This window comes from Ranitomeya imitator, chromosome 3, assembly GCF_032444005.1.
Source record: "Ranitomeya imitator isolate aRanImi1 chromosome 3, aRanImi1.pri, whole genome shotgun sequence".
NCBI lineage: Eukaryota > Metazoa > Chordata > Amphibia > Anura > Dendrobatidae > Ranitomeya > Ranitomeya imitator.
Genome location: NC_091284.1, coordinates 332,022,861 through 332,035,228, shown reverse-complemented (window position 1 = coordinate 332,035,228; position 12,368 = coordinate 332,022,861). Strand labels below are relative to the sequence as shown.

At 44.4% G+C, this 12,368-nt stretch overlaps 1 long non-coding RNA gene across 1 annotated transcript in view; it reads left to right on the top strand.

Moving 5' to 3' along the window:
* LOC138672074 (uncharacterized) overlaps positions 1 to 12,368 on the top strand; it is a 150,807-nt gene that overhangs the window by 129,813 nt on the left and 8,626 nt on the right. The window contains exon 3 of the long non-coding RNA XR_011319563.1: positions 3,756 to 3,900. This is a non-coding gene — a long non-coding RNA (uncharacterized lncRNA). The remainder of the gene's footprint in view (positions 1 to 3,755; positions 3,901 to 12,368) is intronic.

Genomic DNA, 12,368 nt, shown 5'->3' with positions numbered 1-12,368 from the left:
AAAAGCTAGTTGTCACGTAACTATAAGGCTACGGTCACACTATCAGTATGTGGTCAGTATTTTACATCAGTATTTGCAAGCTAAAACCAGGAGTGGAACAAACAGAGGGGAAAGCTATAATAGAAACACATCACCAAATCTGTATTTTTGACCCACTCCTGGTTTTGGCTGACCATATACTGATAGTGTGACCGTAGCCTAAGTATGAAAGTCGCATATGAGTGAAGTATCCATGTGATAAATGCTGGAGCTAGTAGGCAGAGCTGAATCCTGACAGCGAGTATATTACACGCTGTTTGTATTGGTTTGCTACAGCGCTTAATTTTTATTTAAAGGGCTTATCCAGGTTTGGTGACTGCAGGCTTCTGAATTCTCACAGTACATGCACTGCACACTTTTAGGATTCACTCTTGTCAGTGGCAAGAGTGGATGGTCATGTGACAAAAATGTATGTGATTTGTATACTTCTGACAACACTCCAACTAGATGTGTCCAGCCTCGCTGAATTCATTTTCATTGAGTGAGATCACGCATGTCTATTTGGCACACATGCAAATCGCCAGCATAAGAGAATCCTGACAGTGTGCAATGTGCACTGTGAGAATTCAGATAAACTCATCACCAACATGGACATCCCCTTTAATGCTCCTAACATAAATTAAAACATAGTAACTCCTAATTTGTCAGGCATCACAGCACTTTATTAAGTTGTATATGTATAATGTATAATGTAATCACCAGAACATGGCACATCTATTGTAATGTCAGGTAAGACCAATATAGATTTGTATCACATTGAACCTACAACTTTTAGTACGTCCCTAACAATGGTAAGCAGACACTGAGTTGTTGCTATCAGTCACCATCAGGCTGCGGACCATACATGGATCAGAGTATTGATGAGAATTAGTCAGTGTCACTATAAAACACTACATCCAGGTACCTTTATAGATGACATTGTCTCTGATTGGAGTTGTTCTCTTTCTTTTCTTCATCTTGTAAAGATGCCAGGATGATTTTTAACAGCAACAGCTCATCTCTGCAGACTTCCATCTTCTCTGGTCTTGTGCAGCACATCCTCACACAATATCCTTCACAATAGTAGTGTCATTATCATTCTCCCGAATAAAAACTACCTGCCCTATGCTGAGCCCCTGAGTAAAAAATTTGCCCTCACTATATTCCATGCACAAAATATGACCCACACACTGTCTGTCTTATAGTACATGCCCTCCACACTGCCCTCTCCCTTCCATACTGGGCCCCTTTTTTACACTGTCCTCTCACATGTGGCGCCCCAGGGTCCTGGTCCTCACAGTAGCATTGCTTTCCTCCCAGGGAGAGTGATGTTACGCTTGAAGGGATAACTGTAACCAGGTAAACACAAGCATGCAATACATTCACACTCCAGGCCACCAGGGGGAGCTTTTGACCCTATTTACTAGGTGACTCCCCATATATAAGGTAGTTTTTGTAGGGAAAGGTCAGAACAGTTCTTGCCAGGAAACAGACTGAGGCAGAAGAGGGTTTACGGAGCTGTGTAGCCGCAGTGCAGCAGTTCCTGGAAAGAGATATACAGAAAGCCGAATTGATTGCAGAGAGCGTGCAGGAGAGCAAAAGCACAGGAGAGGACAGGGGGAGAGGACAGGGGGAGACCAGGCCCGAGCAGGCTGCCTCCTTCTGAGGCGCAGATAACCGGTAGCCAGAATACCGAGGTTGTAAGGACTCTAAGACTTACATCAGAGACAGGCAGGATAGCTGAACTTCATGTTACGTCTCCACCCTAATACCCAGGAGACACGGTGACACCTTTAGAGCCTGGGGCATGCTAGAGTCCCTATAAACAAACTCAAGTCACCAGTCATACGGGTTATGTCCTATCCTATATGGGGGACAGAGAGAGAGAGAACATCTGTGAGGACCTTATCTGAAGCCATAGGCAGTAAGGGACTACAACACCACGGCGATAGAGGAAGGGTTTGATTTCGACCTTGATAAGGGGACTCCTAACTTGCCTCCAAGCCGGCCGGACCCTGCCTGCCCTGTGATCTGATGCCCTGGACTGTGGCTGCCTGAAGACTTCAGTAAACAAGGTAAAGAGACTGCTCATTCTTTACTGCGCCATTCACTATCTTCCATCTACACACCGGGAGCCATGGGGATATACTTCACCTGTGGGAAGTTATACCATCTAGCTGCCATAACATCACCCCAGAGGACCCCTTAAAGCAGCGTCGGTCCCCACTGACCGAATACCACAGGTGGCGTCACAAACATAAACTTTATTCCCTTTAAAGACCTTTCCCCTTTTACATGGGCACCCTTGGCCACGGACCGGGTCGCCACCATGACATCCCCCTGTGAAACTCAGGACCCGGTACTTAGTACCCCACAGCCCAGGCAGGACGATTCCTACACTGCCTACCCCTACAGGACCCAGTCTCTATGCTGTGCCCCCTCATCATACTCCACCCTTCTTGGCAAAAATACTGTCCACTCCTAGCTGTGCCCTTATACTGTCCCCAATGCTACGTCCCACACTACTCACTCCTGGCTGTGCCCTTATACTGTCCCCCCATGCTACCCCCCACACTACTCAGTCTCTATTTGGTGCCCACTTAGACTTTTCTTCCCCTCATACTGTCTCCTCACACTATTTCCCTAAATATTCTCCTCACACAGTTCTCCCTCCCTCCTCATACTGTCTCATCTCATGTCCCCCTGCTAACCATACTGTCTCTTCATGTATTACCACCTCTCTCCATACTGCCTTCTCACACATCCCCCTCTACTCTCCATACTTTGTCAGCATGTTCACATGACCTGATGTCGACCTGACCCAGAAGTGCCGGCAGTCAGTGCTTCAATTGTACTCGCGTCTCAAAGATGCAAGTACAATTGATCAATAGGAGAAAGACGCCACTACAGTTGATCACTATGAGCCAGCGTGTTGTTCTTTCTCTGAGCAGGACGATAGCTTGACAGCCAGCTCAGAGAACTGCTGACTCCCAGTTCAGGGGCGGCAGCTCAGACCGCTACATCAGGCAGCCCAACGGCGCCCCCTTACTTTACTTACAGTTAATTTATTGAAAGACACAGGCACTTTTTATGCCCATCAGTAGAGCTCTGTATATTGATTTACGAGGTAACCCATTTATACCCTACATAATTTACTGCTCAAAAGCACTTTATATGTTCTTGTGCATGTCTTATTTTGTCCTGTCCTGACTTTGGTTCCCCTTGTTTTACCTGGGATCACACTGAGGTAGACCCATTTGTATCCATTATATGCTTTTACATGTTGATTAACTTTGTGATATTGATGTCAATAAACAAAATTTTGTATTTGATTTTCAATGGCATAAATTGACTCTCTGTTTCTCATAGTTATGAGTTGCCAATTTATAGATGTATTCAATATATGGAACTGGTATTCTTTTTTAGCCCAAAGGCGCCCCGTCTGCTATGTCCGAGGCAGATGCCTCACCTAAAGGATACATTTCTGTTTGAACGTTGTGGTGGAGTTTTGTCATGTCTTGTACAGACAGCAACTAATTAGGTTGCAGCTGTCTTTTTCAAAAGCACCTCTGAAAAGTGACAGGACATGATTTCCCAAGTTATACTGTTGTAGCTAACGTATACATTGTCGCCATATGTAGCCATAAACATTAACCATTGCAAATTTGAATGACTTAATAATGAAACTATTATTCGAAATGGTATGTGTGATAACAAACAATATTTCTATTTCTCAGATTCCCCTGAATCTAATGCAAAGTCCACCCCAGTTTTCCACACAGGCAGTTTCATTGGAGGAGGGGTCTTGGTGATACTTTTAGAGACTGTTGGATATGTGGTTCTGAAACATCTTCGTGGACCAGACAGAGACTACCAGACCATGTGAGTTATTTATTTGCTTCTATTTTGCAAACCAATATTTAAAGAGAACCTTTCACTGGATCTTTTAATTTAATCTGAGCACCTCATCAAGTTGATGCAGCCCTACTGATTCTGGAACAAGTTTTCTGTTCCTCTCTGTTCCAAAGAACCATCCTCCAGAAATAAAAGTGTAAAATTTCCTTTTAACTTACTGAGCGTATACCACAGAATATCTCTGTGGATGGTTTTTTTTCCTGATCTGACATTGGCCAATTAAAGCACAGCCACACCCACGGAGCAGAGCAGTTTTGTGGTAAACGCCCAATTGGTTGAAGGGAAAATATGCTTCTTTATCACTGGGGAGTCATAACTCTAGAACAAAGAGAAACTATTCCAGGTTCAGTGGAGCAGCAGCAATTGGAGTTTAATTTTTTTTAAAAATCCAGTGACAGGTCCTCTTTAAAACCACAATGGAATGTCAAAGACGTTATGGCTGGACACTTCTACAAGAGTAACTACTTCGTAGATGTAATTCAAAATGGTATAGAATTATTATTTTGTGTTTTACGAATTGTTGATACTGTTTTAAATTTCCAATTAGTGGAAATGTATCTATGAACCAAATCCTTACAAGGCCCTGTTCATATTGTCCTCTTATTGTCACCAGTTTTAGGCCAACACAACTAAACTCCCAACTCAAACATCTCAAATATTTATAAATTACTATTACCTAATTAATAATTTTCATTGAGTCAGTAGTTCTGATCCTGTAGAATGTAAGCCCACAAGGGCAGGGTCATCTCCCCTCTGTATCAGTCTGTGATGGTCAGTTTACTTACTGTAAGTGATATTTGTAATTTGCATGTAACACCTTCTCATGTACAGCACCATGGAATCAATGGTGCTGTATAAATAAATAATTATAATAGTTCTGCCCAACAAAGCACTGATTTATTGACTTGTTATATGTTTTTCTTGAATTAGCAGCTGGACCCTCTAGATTGAAAATAGATTTGGGTGTGGAATTTAAAAAGTTTTTTCCTCTACTATGATATTGATAGTCTATCCTTAACATAGGTCATCAATTTCAGAAATGATCTGCAGTATCTAGGAGAGGCTACTAAATATTGTGAATGTACATTATTTAAATCCAGCCACCGACAGAGCTAATATCTGATCTAATTGGACATCAGTATCATGGTAGTGGAAACATGCTTTAAACAGAAATTTGTACCAAAACTTAAAAACAGGAACACATGCAGCCACAGTTTTAAAATTTGTGTATTTTAATTACTGATATTGTTATTTTTTTATTCAGTCATGCAACCATTGTGATATCATAAAATACGGCTGTTTCAGCTTCAATTATCTAGATGACTAATTCGATTACTAGTTTTCATTTTGTCAGCATATTTTTTTTAATACCAAAGTGACATTTTTACTATATTTGTGAAGGTAATACAAAAGTGACAATGAAAATTTGACAGCAATTTCTGATGCTACAATTGCAAAAATGACTGCTGAAATTGATTGATAACATGTGTGTCTAGTGAAGATAAACATAATTGACAATATAGATACTCTTTCCTGGAGACAGGTGTACACAATGTAGAGTAGAACGTTGCAGGCAGCCTGCCACCAAGAATAGCTGCCCAGAATAGGTACAAAGAGCCTTAATATTATGATGATTTCATACTCATAGTTTTCTCTCTTTTGCAGTTTCTTCTCCTATTAACATAATAATTTTATTTCTATGGCTCCAATATATTCCAATTTCTGCAGTCACTCCATGTGTCTATAATTTGCCAAATTGTGACAGTTTGCTATGTGCACACAATTAGGATTGTGACCATTTTTGGATTTGTGGCAGCTCTGGTTCCACTATAATTTAAATGTAGCTTTTTCCTTTCAGGCCAGCAGGGGTTAATGTCAATTTCCCTTGCTGGCAGTGTGCTGTAGCTGCTGAATTGCTAGGTCAGCTGATATGGGTGAGACCACACCCACCAATCCTTTAATAGTCACCTGATGCATTAGCTGACTGTTGGTGATAGAGTTATTCTATGGAGAGCAGCCTTGCAATTGCATCTCTTTGGTGTCAGCTACTTCTGGAGTTTGGAGTCCTGTTTCTGTCTCCTCTGCAGTGTGGAGCTTGGCAGAAGAGTCTGGAAGCTAAGTGTGGGGTTTTACCTTGTCTGTCTCGTGCTTGTCATCACCCCCTGTGTTGTACCATCTGCAGCGATGAGGCTAGCGTCTTTGCCGGCCCGAGCATTAGCCAGGGCAGTGCGAGGTTCGTGATGGCGGCGGGGGGAAGAACCTGCTTAGTGCATAAGGGGAGTGCAGGGAAAGGCTCAGGTTGAAGCTCAGGAGGTGTCCCATCCTTTATTCCATATCGGTAGGGTCTTCCTCTCCCCATTTCCATTCCGTTGTATGTGTGTCGTGCTGTCTGCAGACCAACCCTCTGGAGGGATCGTTGTTGTGAATTCTGTGGCAGAGCTCCCTCCTGTGGTCACAAGTGGTACTTCGGCTGGTTCTCTCTGTGAGCTTCCGTTGGTGGAGGAAAGTGGTACTGCGGCTTCTGAGGTTCCTTCCTCAGGTGATGTGGTGAAGTCGTTAGGTGCTGCTCTATTTAACTCCACCTAGTGCTTTGATCCTGGCCTCCAGTCAATGTTCTAGTATTGGACCTGTTTCCTCCTGGATCGTTCCTGTGGCCTGCTGCTCTGCATAGCTAAGTTACTCTTTGCTATTTGTTTGCTGTTTTTTTCTGTCCAGCTTGTCTATTTGTTTTTTTCTGCTTGCTGGAAGCTCTGGGACGCAGAGGGTGTACCTCCGTGCCGTTAGTTCGGTATGGAGGGTCTTTTTGCCCCTTTGCGTGGTTTTTGTAGGGTTTTGTGTTGACCGCAAAGTTACCTTTCCTATCCTCGCTCTGTTCAGAAAGTTGGGCCTCACTTTGCTAAATCTATTTCATCTCTACGTTTGTCTTTTCATCTTAACTCACAGTCATTATATGTGGGGGCTGCCTTTTCCTTTGGGGTATTTCTCTGAGGCAAGGTAGGCTTATTTTCTATCTTCAGGCTAGCTAGTTTCTCAGGCCGTGCCGAGTTGCATAGGGAGCGTTAGGCGCAATCCACGGCTGCCTTTAGTGTGGTTGGAGAGGATTAGGGATTGCGGTCAGCAGAGCTCCCACGTCTCAGAGCTCGTTCTTGTTTTTTGGGTTATTGCCAGGTCACTGTATGTGCGCTGACCTCTATGTCCATTGTGGTACTGAATTACCTTTCATAACAGTACTGGAGGCCTAAAGTACTAATGCTTCTCAATAGAGGGAAAAAAGAAGTTCTGAGACCATTTTTTTTTCTTTGCACTGTGTTTTGCCTTTTTTTTCCCCTAGACATTTGGGTGGTTCAGGACACAGGTGTAGTGATGGACATTAAAGGTCTGTCTTCTTGTGTGGATAATCTCACTGCAAGAGTACAAAAAAATCAAGACATTATGGTTCAGAAATCTATGTTAGAACCTAGAATTCCTATTCCTGATTTGTTTTCTGGAGATAGAACTAAATTTCTGAGTTTCAAAAATAATTGTAAACTATTTCTGGCTTTGAAACCTCGCTCCTCTGGTGACCCAGTTCAACAAGTTAGGATCGTTATTTCTTTTTTGCGTGGCGACCCTCAGGACTGGGCATTTTCTCTTGCGTCAGGAGATCCTGCATTAAGTAATATCGATGCATTTTTCCTGGCGCTCGGATTGCTGTACGATGAGCCTAATTCTGTGGATCAGGCAGAGAACAATTTGCTGGCTCTGTGTCAGGGTCAGGATGAAATAGAGGTATATTGTCAGAAATTTAGAAAGTGGTCCGTACTCACTCAGTGGAATGAAGGTGCACTCGCAGCTATTTTCAGAAAAGGTCTCTCTGAAGCCCTTAAGGATGTCATGGTGGGATTTCCTATGCCTGCTGGTCTGAATGAGTCTGTCTTTGGCCATTCAGATCGGTCGACGCTTGCGCGAGCGTAAATCTGTGCACCATTTGGCGGTATTACCTGAGCTTAAACCTGAGCCTATGCAGTGCGATAGGACTTTGACCAGAGTTGAACGGCAAGAACACAGACGTCTGAATGGGCTGTGTTTCTACTGTGGTGATTCCACTCATGCTATCTCTGATTGTCCTAAGCGCACTAAGCGTTTCGCTAGGTCTGCCACCATTGGTACGGTGCAGTCAAAATTTCTTCTGTCTGTTACCTTGATCTGCTCTTTGTCATCATATTCTGTCATGGAATTTGTGGACTCAGGCGCTGCTCTGAATTTGATGGACTTGGAGTATGCTAGGCGTTGTGGGTTTTTCTTGGAGCCCTTGCAGTGTCCTATTCCATTGAGAGGAATTGATGCTACGCCTTTGGCCAAGAATAAGCCTCAGTACTGGACCCAGCTGACCATATGCATGGCTCCTGCACATCAGGAGGTTATTCGCTTTCTGGTGTTGCATAATCTGCATGATGTGGTCGTGTTGGGGTTGCCATGGCTACAAGTCCATAATCCAGTATTAGATTGGAAATCCATGTCTGTGTCCAGCTGGGGTTGTCAGGGGTTACATGGTGATGTCCCATTTCTGACTATTTCGTCATCCACCCCTTCTGAGGTTCCTGAGTTCTTGTCTGATTACCGGGATTTATTTGATGAGCCCAAGTCCGATACCCTACCTCCGCATAGGGATTGTGATTGTGCTATCGATTTGATTCCTGGTAGTAAATTCCCAAAAGGTCGACTGTTTAATTTATCTGTGCCTGAGCACGTCGCTATGCGGAGTTATGTGAAGGAGTCTTTGGAGAAGGGGCATATTCGCCCGTCATCGTCGCCATTAGGAGCAGGGTTCTTTTTTGTAGCCAAGAAGGATGGTTCACTGAGACCTTGTATAGATTACCGCCTTCTAAATAAGATCACGGTTAAATTTCAGTACCCCTTGCCATTGTTATCTGATTTGTTTGCTCGGATTGAGGGGGCTAGTTGGTTCACCAAGATAGATCTTCGTGGTGCGTATAATCTTGTGCGTATTAAGCGAGGCGATGAGTGGAAAACTGCATTTAATACGCCCGAGGGCCATTTTGAGTATCTAGTAATGCCGTTCAGACTTGCCAATGCTCCATCAGTGTTTCAGTCCTTTATGCATGACATCTTCCGAGAGTACCTGGATAAATTCCTGATTGTGTACTTAGATGACATTTTGATCTTCTCGGATGATTATGAGTCTCATGTGAAGCAGGTCAGAACGGTGTTTCAGGTCCTGCGTGCTAATTCTTTGTTTGTGAAGGGATCAAAGTGTCTCTTTGGTGTTCAGAAGGTTTCATTTTTGGGGTTCATCTTTTCCCCTTCTACTATCGAGATGGACCCTGTTAAGGTCCAAGCCATCCATAATTGGACTCAGCCGACATCTCTGAAAAGTCTGCAAAAGTTCCTGGGCTTTGCTAATTTTTATCGTCGCTTCATCTGCAATTTTTCTAGTATTGCTAAACCATTGACCGATTTGACCAAGAAGGGTGCTGATGTGGTCAATTGGTCTTCTGCTGCGGTGGAAGCTTTTCAAGAGTTGAAGCGTCATTTTTCTTCTGCCCCTGTGTTGTGTCAACCAGATGTTTCGCTTCCGTTCCAGGTCGAGGTTGATGCTTCTGAGATTGAAGCAGGGGCTGTTTTGTCGCAGAGAAGTTCTGATTGCTCGGTGATGAAACCATGCACCTTCTTTTCCAGGAAGTTTTCGCCTGCTGAGCGAAATTATGATGTGGGCAATCGAGAGTTGCTGGCCATGAAGTGGGCATTCGAGGAGTGGCGTCATTGGCTTGAAGGAGCTAAGCATCGCGTGGTGGTCTTGACTGATCATAAGAACTTGACTTATCCCGAGTCCGCCAAGCGGTTGAATCCTAGACAAGCTCGTTGGTCGTTGTTTTTTGCCCGTTTTGACTTTGTGATTTCATACCTTCCGGGCTCTAAAAATGTGAAGGCGGATGCTCTGTCTAGGAGTTTTGTGCCCGACTCTCCGGGTGTATCTGAGCCGGCAGGTATCCTCAAAGAGGGAGTAATTGTGTCTGCCATCTCCCCTGATTTGCGGCGGGTGCTGCAAAAATTTCAGGCTAATAAACCTGATCGTTGCCCAGCGGAGAAACTGTTTGTCCCTGATAGGTGGACGAATAAAGTTATCTCTGAGGTTCATTGTTCGGTGTTGGCTGGTCATCCTGGAATCTTTGGTACCAGAGTTTTAGTGGCTAGATCCTTTTGGTGGCCATCTCTGTCGCGGGATGTTCGTACTTTTGTGCAGTCCTGTGGGATTTGTGCTTGGGCTAAGCCCTGCTGTTCTCGTGCCAGTGGGTTGCTTTTGCCCTTGCCGGTCCCGAAGAGGCCTTGGACACATATCTCTATGGATTTTATTTCAGATCTTCCCGTCTCTCAAAAGATGTCAGTCATTTGGTTGGTCTGTGATCGCTTCTCTAAGATGGTCCATTTGGTACCCTTGTCTAAATTGCCTTCCTCCTCTGATTTGGTGCCATTGTTTTTCCAGCATGTGGTTCGTTTACATGGCATTCCAGAGAATATCGTTTCTGACAGAGGTTCCCAGTTTGTTTCGAGGTTTTGGCGAGCCTTTTGTGCTAGGATGGGCATTGACTTGTCTTTTTCCTCGGCTTTCCATCCTCAGACTAATGGCCAGACCGAACGAACCAATCAGACCTTGGAAACATATCTGAGATGCTTTGTTTCTGCTGATCAGGATGACTGGGTGTCCTTTTTGCCTTTGGCTGAGTTCGCCCTTAATAATCGGGCCAGCTCGGCTACCTTGGTTTCACCGTTTTTCTGCAACTCTGGGTTCCATCCTCGTTTCTCTTCAGGGCAGGTTGAGTCTTCGGACTGTCCTGGTGTGGATACTGTGGTGGACAGGTTGCAGCAGATTTGGAGTCATGTAGTGGACAATTGGACTTTGTCCCAGGAGAAGGTTCAACGTTTCGCTAATTGCAGACGCTGTGTGGGTCCCTGACTTCGGGTTGGGGACTTGGTTTGGTTATCTTCTCGTCATATTCCTATGAAGGTTTCCTCTCCTAAGTTTAAACCTCGTTTTATTGGTCCATATAGGATTTCTGAGGTTCTTAATCCTGTGTCATTTCGTCTGACCCTTCCAGATTCTTTTTCCATACATAACGTATTCCATAGGTCATTGTTGCGGAGATATGTGGCACCTATGGTTCCATCTGTTGATCCTCCTACCCCGCTTTTGGTGGAGGGGGGGTTGGAGTATATTGTGGAGAAGATTTTGGATTCTCGTGTTTCAAGGCGGAAACTCCAGTATCTGGTTAAGTGGAAGGTTTATGCTCAGGAAGATAATTTCTGGGTCTTTGCCTCTGATGTCCATGCTCCCGATCTTGTTCGTGCCTTTCATATGGCTCATCCTGGTCGTCCTGGGAGCTCTGGTGAGGGTTCGGTGACCTCTCCTCAAGGGGGGGTACTGTTGTGAATTCTGTGGCAGAGCTCCCTCCTGTGGTCACAAGTGGTACTTCGGCTGGTTCTCTCTGTGAGCTTCCATTGGTGGAGGAAAGTGGTACTGCGGCTTCTGAGGTTCCTTCCTCAGGTGATGTGGTGAAGTCGTTAGGTGCTGCTCTATTTAACTCCACCTAGTGCTTTGATCCTGGCCTCCAGTCAATGTTCTAGTATTGGACCTGTTTCCTCCTGGATCGTTCCTGTGGCCTGCTGCTCTGCATAGCTAAGTTACTCTTTGCTATTTGTTTGCTGTTTTTTCTGTCCAGCTTGTCTATTTGTTTTTTTCTGCTTGCTGGAAGCTCTGGGACGCAGAGGGTGTACCTCCGTGCCGTTAGTTCGGTACGGAGGGTCTTTTTGCCCCTTTGCGTGGTTTTTGTAGGGTTTTGTGTTGACCGCAAAGTTACCTTTCGTATCCTCGCTCTGTTCAGAAAGTTGGGCCTTACTTTGCTAAATCTATTTCATCTCTACGTTTGTCTTTTCATCTTAACTCACAGTCATTATATATGGGGGCTGCCTTTTCCTTTGGGGTATTTCTCTGAGGCAAGGTAGGCTTATTTTCTATCTTCAGGCTAGCTAGTTTCTCAGGCCGTGCCGAGTTGCATAGGGAGCGTTAGGCGCAATCCACGGCTGCCTTTAGTGTGGTTGGAGAGGATTAGGGATTGCGGTCAACAGAGTTCCCACGTCTCAGAGCTCGTTCTTGTTTTTTGGGTTATTGCCAGGTCACTGTATGTGCGCTGACCTCTATGTCCATTGTGGTACTGAATTACCTTTCATAACAGATCGTCACTGATTTATGTTTATTTTTAGTATGAGTGGGCAAACATGTGACCGCAAGTAGAGATGAGCAAATACTTCAATGTTTAGTTCGGATTACAATCACCAAATTTGCAATATTCGCCGATTAATTAGTCGAATATTTGCCAAACCTAACCGAACCGCCATTCAGCTCAATGGCAGGCAAAAACAAACGCATGCAAAACACC